The sequence below is a fragment of the Amblyraja radiata genome, chromosome 18 (genome assembly GCF_010909765.2).
Source record: "Amblyraja radiata isolate CabotCenter1 chromosome 18, sAmbRad1.1.pri, whole genome shotgun sequence".
In the NCBI taxonomy this organism is placed as follows: domain Eukaryota; kingdom Metazoa; phylum Chordata; class Chondrichthyes; order Rajiformes; family Rajidae; genus Amblyraja; species Amblyraja radiata.
The window spans coordinates 26,350,453-26,363,929 of NC_045973.1; positions in this window are offsets into that span (position 1 = coordinate 26,350,453).

Below are 13,477 nucleotides of genomic sequence, written 5' to 3' on the forward strand. Positions count from 1 at the left end.
ACCACCCTCTGTGTGAAACAGTTGCCCCTCAGGTTTCTATTAAATGTTCTCATCTTAAATGTTTGCCCTTTGCTTCTTGATTCCCCTCCCCAGGGTAAAATATTCTGTGCATTCACCCTATCTATCCCCATTATAGTTTATCCACCTCTATAAGATCATCCCTCAGCTTCTTGCACTTCAAGGAATAAAGTCCTAACCTACCGAACCTCTCCCTAAAGCTCAGGCCCTTGAGTCCTGGTAACGTCTTCGTAAATCTTCTCTGCAATCTCTCCAGCTTTGTGGCTTTCCTCCTATAACAGGGTGACCACACTGATGTGTACTCCAAGTGTGGCCTCACCAACATCTTGTACAACTGTAACATAACATCCCATCTCCCATACCCAGTATAATAATAATAATAATAATAATAATGTCTTTATTTATATAGCACATTTTTAGTCAACTTGCATTGACCCCAAAGTGCTTCACACAATTACTTCCATACAGACAGGCAAAGGTGGGTGAAGTGTCTTGCCCAAGGACACACACAGGCAAAGGTGGGTGAAGTGTCTTGCCCAAGGACACAACGACAGTATGCACTCCAAGCGGGATTCGAACCAGCTACCTTCCGGTTGCCAGCCGAACACTTAGCCCATTGTGCCATCTGTCGTCCTTGAGTATAGAAGAAGAAGAAGAAATAATTTTATTGCCACACAACCTAGGTCGGTGGTATTTGGGTTGCCAGCAGCGGTACAATAATAAAGAACACAACCACATTAAAATTTTACACAAACATCCACCACAGCATTCATCACTGTGGTGGAAGGCACAGAGCTAGGCCAGTCCTCCTCCATTTTCCCCCGTGGTCGGGACCTCTACCCTCCACAGCCGTTGCTGCGGGCGTCCAGATGGTAAGGGACAAAGTCAAAGTTAAGGTGAGTCCAGGATCGGCTCTTCCCAACCAGAGACCGCGGCTTCAGGCTGGTGTAGGCCACAGGCCTACACCAGGCCGCAGAAGGGTCTCAATCCAAAATTGTCACATATTCATGTCTTCTAGAGATGCTACCTATCCCGCTGAATTACTCCAGCTCTTTGTATCTTTTTTTCTATACTTAAGGCCCTGACTGATGAAGGCCTTGATCAACCTTATCTCCCTGTGACGCCACTTTCAGGGAACTATGTACCCATACTCCTCAATCCCTCTACTCCACTACAGTCCAGGGACCTGCCGTAAAGGTCCTCCCCTGGATTGACTTCCCAAAATGTAAAACCCTGCACTTATCTGCACGTGTAGTCAATCTGCTCAGATTCCATCTCCAGATTCTGGTGCCCAGTTTAAGGCCAATGTATATTATTAGGAGGAACAGCCAAACAGGTTAATTAAAAGAACTACAGGGACAGGTTTTAAATGAGGAATGTGCCTCCTTGTTGTATAATTAATGGCCTATTAACCAAATTAGGGCAATGCACAATTTTGAAAGACACTCTCAGTAGATTTATTCCCAGGCTGCTCATTTCAATGACAAAGGGTTTAATTCAACGACACAGGGATTAAAGTATCTGCATAAAATGGGTAATTGTAGAAGTTTGGTGCGCGGTTTCAATATGTGTGTGCTGTGCCCGTGCCCATGTGCCCGTGCCCATGATGTTGCTGCAAGCAAGATTTTAATTGTACCTGCACCCAAAGATACTGCCTGCACATCACTGCATTTGTATGTCAAACTCAACCTAACTTGGCCTGAAGCAAACATGGAAATAACAAAGCTGAGGCCACGCGCCAACTCTCGGACACCTCCTCCTACTCATCGAATCACTCCGCAAAAACCCAGACTGGGTCATCAAACCAGCCGACAAGGGAGGTGCCGTGGTAGTCTGGCGCGTCGATCTCTACAAAGCTGAGGCCACGCGCCAACTCTCGGACACCTCCTCCTACTTACCCTTGGACCATGACCCCACTGACGAGCACCAGGCCACCATTTCTAGCACCATCACCGACTTCATCAATTCCCACGCCCTACCTGACCAAGCCTCCAAACTCATCGTTCCCCAGCCCCGCACGGCCCGTTTTTACCTTCTCCCCAAAATCCACAAACCCGGCTCTCCCGGCAGACCCATTGTCTCTGCGTGTTCGTGCCCCACCGAACTCATCTCCACATACCTTGACTCCATCCTATCCCCCTTGGTCAAATCCCTCCCCACCTATGTTCTAGACACCTCAGACACTCTCCGCCGCCTCCACGCATTCCACTCTCTGGGCCCTCACCCCCTCATCTTCACCATGGATGTCCGGTCACTCTACACCTCCATCCCCCCCCAGGATGGCCTCAGAGCCCTCCGGTTCTTCCTCGACCAGAGGAGCAACCTATACCCAGCCACTGACACTCTCCTCCGCTTAGCGGAGTTGGTCCTCACCCTCAATAACTTTACATTTGACTCCTCCCATTTCCTCCAAACACAAGGCGTAGCTATGGGCACACGCATGGGCCCCAGCTACGCCTGCCTCTTTGTCGGGTACGTTGAACAATCCTTGTTCGATGCGTACCAGGGCCCCATCCCCGACCTCTACCTCCGCTACATTGATGACTGCTTTGGTGCCACCTCCTGCACCCACACACAATTGACTGACTTCATCCACTTCACCACCAACTTCCATCCGGCACTCCAATACACCTGGACGATTTCCGACACTTCCCTACCATTCCTTGACCTCACCATCTCCATCGCAGGGGACAGACTCCTGACCGACATACATTACAAACCCACTGACTCACATGGCTATCTGGACTACACGTCTTCCCACCCTGCCCCCTGTAAAGACTCCATCCCCTACTCCCAATTCCTCCGCCTACGCCGCATCTGTTCCCAGGATGAGACATTTCATACCAGGGCATCGGAAATGTCCTCGTTCTTCAGGGAACGGGGATTCCCCTCCGCCACCATAGATGAGGCTCACACCAGGGTCTCATCCATACCCCGTAACACTGCTCTCTCTCCCCATCCCCGCACACGCAACAAGGGCAGAGTCCCTCTGGTCCTCACCTTTCACCCCACCAGCCGGCAAATACAACACATAATCCTCCGCCATTTCCGCCACCTCCAACGTGACCCCACCACTCGCCACATCTTCCCATCTCCCCCCATGTCTGCCTTCCGCAAAGACCGCTTCCTCCGCAACTCCCTTGTCAATTCTTCCCTTCCCTCCCGTACTACCCCCTCCCCGGGCACTTTCCGTTGCAACCGCAAGAAATGCAAGACCTGTCCCTTCACCTCCCCCCTCGACTCCATTCAAGGTCCCAAGCAGTCGTTCCAGGTGCGACAAAGGTTCACCTGTATCTCCTCCGACCTCATCTACTGCATCCGCTGCTCTAGATGTCAGCTGATTTACATCGGTGAGACCAAGCGTAGGTTGGGCGATCGTGTCGCCGAACACCTCCGCTCAGTCCGCAATAACCTACCTGACCTCCCGGTGGCTCAGCACTTCAACTCCCCCTCCCATTCCCAATCCGACCTCTCTGTCCTGGGTCTCCTCCATTGCCAGAGTGAGCAACAGCGGAAATTGGAGGAACAGCACCTCATATTCCGTCTGGGGTCCTTGCGTCCTTATGGCATCAACATTGAATTCCCCCAATTTGGCTAGCCTGTGCTGTCTCCCCCCCTTCCTTCACCCTCTAGCTGTCTCCTCCCACACTCCCATCCGCCCGCCCTCGGGCTCCTCCTCCTCCTCCCTTTTTCCTTCTTTCTTTCCCCACCCCCCATCAGTCTGAAGAAGGGTTTCGGCCCGAAACGTCGCCTATTTCCTTCGCTCCATAGATGCTGCTGCACCCGCTGAGTTTCCCCAGCAATTTTGTGTACCATGGAAATAACCTTGCCTTTGAATAATATTTTGCAAGTGATAGCCAAAGGCTTGGTTAGAGGTACAGCATGGAAAAGTGGAATACAGTGTGTAGCAACGTGCGGAGTCATGCATTTTGGTAGTAGGAATAAAGGCGTAGACTATTTTCTTAATGGGGTGAGAATCCAGAAATTGGAGGTGCAAAGAGACTTGGGAGTGCTGGTGCAGGATTACAAAAAAGTTAATCTGCAAGTCGAATCGGTAGTAAAGAAAGCAAACTTGATTTATTTCAAGAGGACTTGTATACAAAAACAGAGGTGTAATGTTGAGGCTCTATAAGGTGCTGGTAAGGCCACATTTGGAATATTGTGAGCAATTTTGGGCACCATATCTGAGGAAGGATGTGCTGGTCCAGAGGAGGTTTACAAGAATGATCCCAAGAATTAGTAGGTTTACCTACGATGAGCATTTGTCGGCACTGGGCCTGTACTCGCTGGAGTTTAGAAGAATGAGGGGAGACCTCATTGAAACATACAAAATAGTGACAGGCTTGGATAGAGTGGATGTGGAGATGATGTTTCCACTAGCGGGAGAGTCTAGGACTAGAGATCATAGCCTCAGAATTAAAGGACGTTCTTTTAGGAAGGAGATGAGGAGAAATGTCTTTAGTCGGAGGGTGGTGAATCTGTGGAATTCTTTGCCACAGAAGGCTGTGGAGGCCTAGTCTGTGGATATTTTTATGGCAGAGATAGATTCTTGATTAGTCAGGTGTCAGAGGTTATGGGGAGAAGGCAGGAGAATTGGGTTGGGGGGAGAGATAGATCAGCCAGGATTGAATGGCGGAGTAGACTTGATGGTCCGAATGGCCTAATTCTATTCCTCTTCCTTATGACCTTATGAAACAGGCCCTCCGGCCCACCGAGTCCACACGGACCGTCGATCACCCGTACACACTAGTTCTACGTTACCCCACTTTCTCATCCACTTCCTACACACCAGGGGCAATTTACAGAGGGCTGATTAACCTGCAAACCCACGTCTTTGGGGCTTGGGTGGAAACCGGAGCACCCGGTCACTGGGAGAATGTGCAAATTCCACAGACAGCACTCGAGGTCAGGATCGAACTTAGACAGGCAAACATGGATTGTTTACTTTGGAATACCGGAGGTTGTGGGGAGACCTGGCAGAAGTATATGGAATTATGAAAGTCATAGGTAGGGTAGACTGTCAGAACTATATTTTTCGGGTGTAAATATCTAGAGTTACAGCGTTAAGGTGAGAGGGGCAGGGCAGTTTTTTTACACAGAGATTGGTGGGCAAAGAGCAAGATGTTCCACTCCTGCAAAATCCAATGGACTGACGTAGTATGCAACGGAGCGTAACCTCCGCCATTTCAGTAAACCCGACCCGACTTCCGTTATGCCTCTCGCAGTGTAATCAGCGTTGCGGGGGGGACAGTTTGTGTGCGTGATATAGCTCATCTACCAAATTCATAATTTTGTTCATTTTCTTTTTAAATGTTTTTTAAATTTTTATTTTTAAATGGCTCGTGTCCTGTGTTTGAATTGATTTTTGTATTAAACTTGCACTCTGTAATTCATCTAATCCCATTGTTCACAACTGCTTGTATGCACCCTTCAAAGGAAAATGTTAAAACCTCTTCAAGAAACGACAATGCAGAGAGGGCTGGGTGCCTGGAACATGTTGCCGGGGGTGGTGGTGTAGGCAGATACAATGGTGCCGGTCGTAAGGCTTTTAGATACACGCATGGATGGATATGCTGGGAATGGATATGGATTATGTGCAGGCAGATCAGAGTTGGTCTTGGTCTCATGTTCAGCACAGACTATGGGCCGAAGTGCCTGTTCCTGTATAGTTTGGTTTATTGTCTCGTGTACCATGGTTCAGTGAAAAATTTTGTTGCGTGCTAACCAATCAGCAGAAAGACTATACATGATTACAATCGAGCCATCCACAGTGTACAGATACATCATAAAGGAATAACGTTTACTGGAAGATAAAGTCCAGTAAAGTCCGATTAAAGGTAGTCCAAGGGTCTCCAAGGAGGTAGATAGTAGCTCAGGACTGCTCTCTAGTTGGTGATAGGATGGTTCAGTTGCCTGATAACAGCTGGGAAGAAACTGTCCCTGAATCTGGAGGTGTGCTTTTTATGTTCTATACCAGCCGCGCCACTGTGCCACCCTTCACTGAGCTCCAGAGTGGATGGGATTGGTGCCAAAGGAATGCAAGTCTTTCTGTCTTGGGCTCTTGCAAGGAATATTGTGGAAGTAGCCGGCAGAGCAGGGAGCAGGGCTGAGCTGCTGGACTGGACCCGCTGGGGGTCAGCACTGGGCGCCATGTTTCAACTGGAGCCAAGGCCAGCTACAAGCAAATTAATGAGCTTTGACTTGTTAAAAGTCGACTAATTGCTTCCAACAAGTCAGAGTGCATTAAGAAAACCTTCAGCGATTTCCCCCCCAGGCGGAAACCAAAACACATTAACAGACTTCCCGCTCCATGTAGGTCTACGCTTGAACCCAGTGCTGGATGCTTGCAACGCTCACGACTCCTGCAAACTCTTCTAGAGTTGGACTGGCCCTTCGGCCCAACTCATCCAGGCCCACAGTAATGCCTGTTTATGCTAAGCCCATCTGCCTGCATCTTGCCCCTATCTCTCCAAACCTTTCCCTTCCATTTCCCATTGAAATTCCCTTTAAACATTGGAATCATATCTGTCTACAACCTCCCCTTCTGGAGGGATTTTCCACCAGATGTGGGCATTTGTTCCCCATCCCTGGTTGCTCTCGAGGAGATAGAATTAAGTTGTCTTCATGAACCATAGTGGTAGGAACACAATAATAGGGGCACGAGTAGTCAGCCCGATCTCTCAAGCCCTTCCCATTTATTTTATCTATTCATCTAATCGATTCAGCATCAGCTTCCTACGCTCCAAGGAATAAAGTCCCAGCCTTCCCAACCTCTCCTTATAGCTCAGGCACCCAAGTCCTGGCAACACCTTTGTAAATCTTCTCTGCAGTCTTTCCAGTCTAACGATATCCTTCCGACAGCAGGATGACCAAAACTGAACACAGTGTGGCTTCACCAACATCTTGCACAACTGTAACATAACGTCCCAACTTCTATACTCAATTCCTTGACTGAAGAAGGCCAGCGTGCCAAAAGCCTTCTTCAACACCCTCTCTACTTGTGATGTCACTTGCAGTAAAGCACAGAGAGGGATATGGAATCAATGCAGGCAAGTGGGATTGGTATAGATAGGCATGATGGATGGCATAGGTGTGGTGGGCCAAAGGGCCTGTTTTTAAGGAGAAGAGGAGGCACATCAGAGGAACTTTGGAACGAGCTGCCAGAAGAAAGTGAATACAATTGTGACTTTTAATAGACATTTGGACAGATACATGGATAGGAAGGGTTGAGAGGGATATGGGCCAAATGCAGGTCCGGAAGATCAACTTGGGCGGCATGGACGAGGTGGGCCGTAATACCTGTTGTTATGCCCTTGTACTCTATAACAGTCCAACCACGATTCAAGGCGTGATACCACAGTGATAGTCTGATGGATGTAGGTAGGGTAGAAAGTCAGAACTGGTTTTCCAGATTATCAAATACTGAGGCTGTGGACAGGTGAGGGTGGGGTGACAAAGGGCGGTGGGGTCTGGAATGTACTGCCAGGGCTGGTGGTCGAGGCAGGTATAATAGTGGCATTTTAGATTGGGCAGCATAGTGGCGCAGCGTTAGAGTTGCTGCCTTACAGCTCCAGTAGACCCGGGTTCAATCCTGACTACAGGTGCTGTCCGTACGGAGTTTGTACGTTCTCCCTGTGACCGCATGGGTTTTCACTGGTGCTCCGGTTTCCTCCCACACTCCAAAGACGTATAGGTTAATTGTAGGTTAATTGACCCTCTCTAATTTGTCCCTAGTGAGTTGGATAGAACAGTTTAGGGGTGATTGTTGGTTGGCGTGGACTCGATGGGGCAAAGAGCTTGTTTCCACGCTGTATCTCTAAACTACACTAAACTAAACTAACTTAGATAGGCACATGGATATGCAGGGAATGGAGGGATGTGGATCACGTGCAGGTAGAGGAGAATAGTTTAGCTTAGCATCATGCTCAGCACGGACATTGTGGGCCGAAAGGCCTGTTGTTCTGCCATTGAGCTCTCAGTGCAACCACCATTGGAGATGTGATTCCACTGTGGAATACACCCTTGCCTCTGCTCCCGGAAGTCTGAGCTGCCGGACCCCATTCCCAACTCTCCGAAGCAGGGATCCAGATAGGAGAAACAGCCAATCAAGAACAGGGACCCTTGGTTGTGTCATCGGAGACCTGCTTTAAAGTGTGATCATCATTGCCACGAGCGGCCCGGCCAATGTCATGCGTGCATCGAGCCACTGTCTTCAGCAAGATGACAGGGCGTGATGTGAGGTGGTGAATCTCGGCCACTTTGGCCACAGCTAGGTCACCCAGCCTTGGTCAAAATGTTTCCATTGTGATGTCACAGTAGTGCAACAGTGAGGGTCGAGGGCTGCAGCCTGCCTCTGCCTCTGCCCCAGCACAGATCACCACTTCCCTCCCGTCCACCCTACCCCGACTCACCCAGCTGCCTTCCACACGCTAGACACCCACACTCTTCTCCGTGACCCCGTGGACCATGGCCCACCCAGACCGCTCGACAAGGGAAGGACGGCAGGAATTTGGGGCAGGTGCAGAGGATGTGGCCAGGGGCGATCCCAGCCATGAGGGCCTTCCCGTCTGCCGAGTAAATGAAGCCAGGGTGGGTCTCTTTAGCATCGGAAGGTTAAGAGGAGATTGAATGATAAACACAAAGTGCTGGAGAACTATGAGAGGCATAGACTGGATAGACAATCAGAACTATTTTCACCAGGGTGGAGATCCCAAAGACTAGAGGCATAGCTTTGAGGTGAGGTGCAAAGTTGCAAGCTTTTTTACATAAAGGGTGCCTGGAACACGCTGCCAGGGGTGGTAGTGGAGGCAGATACATTAGGTGGCATTTTAAAGACTGGATATGCAGGGATTGGAAGGATATAAGGTACAGTGTGTGCACGCAGATAGGTGATGGTCTTGGCATCATGTTTGGCACAGACATTGTGGGCCGAAAAGCCTGATCTTGTGCTGTATTTTTCTACGTTCTAAAATCAGTGTCATAGGGTCTGATAAAGTCCTGACCTGAAACATCACCTATCCATGTCCTCCAGCACTTTGTGTTTGATGTTGTATACCAGTATCTGCAGTTCCTTGTGTCTACAGTTATAGAACCGTACAACACAGAAGCAAACCCTTCGGCCCAGCTCCAAATGCTGACCAAGTAGGGGTTGAATTGCAGGGATGATAGATAGGCAATGTTTCTGTTCGGGGCCCTTCTTCATAAGTCATAGTAGTAGAATTAACTCGCCCGTCTCATTGAGTCTACTCTGCCGTTCAATCACAGCTGAGAGGTTGGACAGATTTGGATTGTTTACTCTGGAACACTGGAGGTTGAAGAGAAGCCTGATAGAAGTAGACAAAATTATGAGAGGCAAAGATATGGAGTAAACAGTCAGAACAGTTAGTGGGCGGTCACGGTGGCGCAGCGGTTGAGTTGCTGCCTTGCAGCGCTTGCAGCGCCGGGGACCCGAGTTCAATCCCGGCTGCGGGTGCTGTCTGTACGGAGTTTGTACGTCTCCCCATGGCCGCATGGGTTTTCTCCGAGGTCTTCAGTTTCCTTCTACACTCCAAAGACGTACAGGTATGTAGGTTAATTGGCTTGGTGTATGTGTAAATTGCCCCTAGTGTGTGTAGGGTAGTGTTAATGTGCATCTCTCGATTGGATGTAAATGTTCAGTAATTTGTGCAGAAATGCACCCAGGTTCTTCAGAATATCTTTCAGTCTCTCAGCATTTAAAAAAATAATCTGTATTCCTAAATTTTCCCGAAAAGTGCATGCCCTCCCAATTCCCCAGATTATATTTTATCTGCTGTGTGTTCTCCCAAGGGCTCTCTGCAACCCACACTTGGATATATTGCACTTGATACCTTTGCCCGACTCACTAACAGGTAGCAATCAGTTGGGGTCCCAGCACTGATTTCTACCACTCCCTCCCAGCCCAAACGTGACCACTCATTCTTCTCTCTGCTGACTATCACTCAGTTTGCACCAGTACATCTCCCCAGCCCACTCCCCACCCAGTCCCACCTACTGATGCTGATCTTGGTTTATTATTGTCATGTGTATCGAGGTACAGTGGAAATGTTTGTTCTGCATGCTATACAGTCAAATCCTCGTTGACTGGATAGCTTGTGAGGTGTTGCATTTTGGGACGTCGAACAAGACCTTCACAGTGAATGATGGTAGGCCTCTGGGTAGTGTTGTAGAGCAGAGGGATCTAGGAGTACAAGTGCATGGACCATGAAGGTCAAGTCGCAGGTAGATAAGGTGGTCAAAAAGACTTTTGGCACTTTGGCCTTCATCAGTCAGAGTAATGAGTATAGAAAGTAGACAAAAATGCTGGAGCAACTCAGCATTTGGGCCGAAACATTGTCTATTTCCTTCGCTCCAGAGGTGCTGCCTCACCCGCTGAGTTTCTCCAGCATTTTTGTCTACCTTCGATTTTCCAGCATTTGCAGTTCCTTCTTAAAAATATTAAGTATAGAAGTTGGTAAGTCATGTCGCAGTTGTATAAGACGTTGGTGAGACCGCATTTAGAATATTGTGTTCAGTTCTGGGCACCATGTTATAGGAAAGATATTGTCAAGCTTGAAAGGGTTCAGAAAAGATTTACGAAGATGTTGCCAGGACTAGAGGGTGTGAGCTATAGGGAGAGGTTGAGTAGGCTGGGTCTCTATTCCATGGAGCGCAGGAGGATGAGGGGAGATCTTATAGAGGTATACAAAATCATGAGAGGAATAGATCGGGTAGAAGCACAGTCTTTTACCCAGAGTAGGGGAATTGACGACCAGAGGACATGGGTTCAAGGTGAAGGGGAAAAGATTTAATAGGAATATTAGAAGTAATTTCTTCACACAGAGGGTGGTGGGTGTATTGAACAAGCTGCCAGAGGAGGTAGTTGAGGCAGGGACTATCCAATTATTTAAGAAACAGTTGGACAGGTACATGGATAGGACAGGTTAGGAGGGTTATGGACCAAGCGCAGGCAAGTGGGACTAGTGTAGCTGGGACATCGTTGGCCATTGTGGGCGAATTGGGCCGAAGGGCCTGTTTCCACACTGTACTAATCTATGACTCAATGACTCTATGACATGTACAAAGGGAACACAGAGTGCATAGTTTTAGTCTCCAAGAAATAGGAGTGGAGGTTAAAAAAAGTGCAAGGTCTGCAATGAGGTAGGTTGGAAGATCAGCCTATGGTGGGACCATTCAGTAGTCTGATAACATAGAAACATAGAAAATAGGTGCAGGAGTAGGCCATTCGAGCCTGCACCGCCATTCAATATGATCATGGCTGATCATCCAACTCAGTATCCTGTACCTGCCTTCTCTCCATACCCCCTGATCCCTTTAGCCACAAGGGCCACATCTAACTCCCTCTTAACTATAACAGCGGGGAAGAAGCTGTTCTGGAGTATGGTGGTGCGTGCTTTCAAGCTTTTGTTTCTTCTGCCTAATGAGGGAGGGGAGAAGAGGGAATGACCGGGGTGTGAATGGTCCTTGAAGATGTTGTCTGCTTTCCCGAGGCAGCGTGAAGTGTAGATGGAGTCGATGGTCTGTGTGACGGACTGGGCTACATCCACAACTCTCTGCGACATCCTGCGGTGTTGGGCAGAGCTGTTCCCAAACCGAGCTGTGATGGATCCCGACAGGATGCGTTCCACGGTGCATCTGTAGACGTTGGTACGAGTTGTTGGTGACGTGCCGAACCTCCTTTGTCCTTTGAGGAAGAGTCTTCTGTGGAAAACACCAAATTTATTTCATTATTCCTTGTGTGACAATGTATCTGCTGGAAATCCGAAAAATCTTGCATCACTCATCAATTCTCTCATTTACAACCTCACAAATTCCAATAGATCTCTAAATATATCCCTTCCAGTAATCAGTAATTCCACATATCCCAGTAATAATCAGTTCCCCCGATTTCTCTAACCTATCCCGCACATCTCCTTTAAACCTTACCGCTCTCACCTTAAAGCTATACCCTCCAGTCTTTGCTTTTTCAATCCTGGGAAAAAGATTCTGACTGTCTACCCTATCTCTGCCTCTCATCATTTTATATACTTCGATCAGACCTCCCCGCAGCCTCCGGCGTTCCGGAGAAAACAAACCAAGCCTGTCCAACCTCTTTCTGTAGATGAAATTCTCTAACCCAGGCATAATTCTGGAAAACCTCGCTTGCACCCTTTCCAAAGGTTTCCGCACCCCTCCTGTAATTGGGGCAAGCAGAACTGCTCGCGATACTCCAAATACCACCTAATTTCCCCTCCTCTCTCTCCCTGTCATCTCCCCTCCCCTCTTAGTCACTCTGCCCCTTTACTTTGAGGTCTGACCCACTTGGGTAGCTTACAACCCAACTGCACGTATATCGAATTCTCCAATTTCAGATAGGCTCCCCTCCCTTTTCACCCTCCCCTGTTCCCCAGCCGGATGCACACCTATTTCTTCCTTCCCCCCCTCCATCTCAGCTTTCACTTACATTCCTCTCTCTGGCTTCACAATTCGCAAATCCTCAATCCTTATCTCACATCTTAATTCTTTACATCTCTGGCCTTTGTCCAACCATCTGCCTCTCAACACCCTCCCCTCACCTGTATCCACCTATCACTTGCCAGGCTTTGTCCGGCCCCCCCACCTCTCTTCCAGCTTTCTCCTCCCCTCCTACAATCAGTCTGAATAAGGGCCCCGACCCAAAGCTTTGTCAGTCCATTCCCTCCACAGACGCTGCTTGGCCTGCAGGGTTCCTCCAGCACTTTGTGCCTTTTTTCTACCTTTATTCAGAAACTTCCCATTCGTGAGAAACGTCTCCCTCTCTGCTATTCAGATAAGAATCCAAGCATCAGCTGTCTACAGTGTGACTGTGTGTGATTGTGCACTGATGCAGAGTATAAACAGGACTGGTTTGACACCCGGGTTTCAAGCTCAAGCTCACCAATGCCAGACAACCAAGCCACCCCCCCCCTCCTTCCCCACCCACCAATGTGTTCTGACACGCACAGGACAGGCATCTCAAGCGTGCACCCCCTCCGTCTACCCGCACCCGCCAGCAGCAACTCTGGAGCAATCCTTCTGCAAGCTGACTCTGTGATGTGAAGCAGTGGTTTGTGAAACCCATGCCGTGTGCAGCCTCACAGCCGACCACATAGGCTGGGAGCCAGGGAGAGGGCAACTCAGCAGCAGAGGATGGCTTCTGTCCCGGCCAAGGCAGAAGAACCAACTTGTAGACGCAAAGAACTGAGGTCCTGATGCTTTCAAGAGAGAGCTAGATAGGGCTCTTAAAAATAGTGGAGTCAGGGGATATGGGGAGAAGGCAGAAACGGGGTACTGATTGGGGATGATCAGCCATGATCAAATTAAATGGCGGTGCTGGCTCGAAGGGCCGAATGGCCTACTCCTGCACCTATTGTCTATTGACCCAAAACGTCACCTATCCATGTTCTCCAGAGACGCTGCCTGACCCGCTGAGATACTCCAGCAC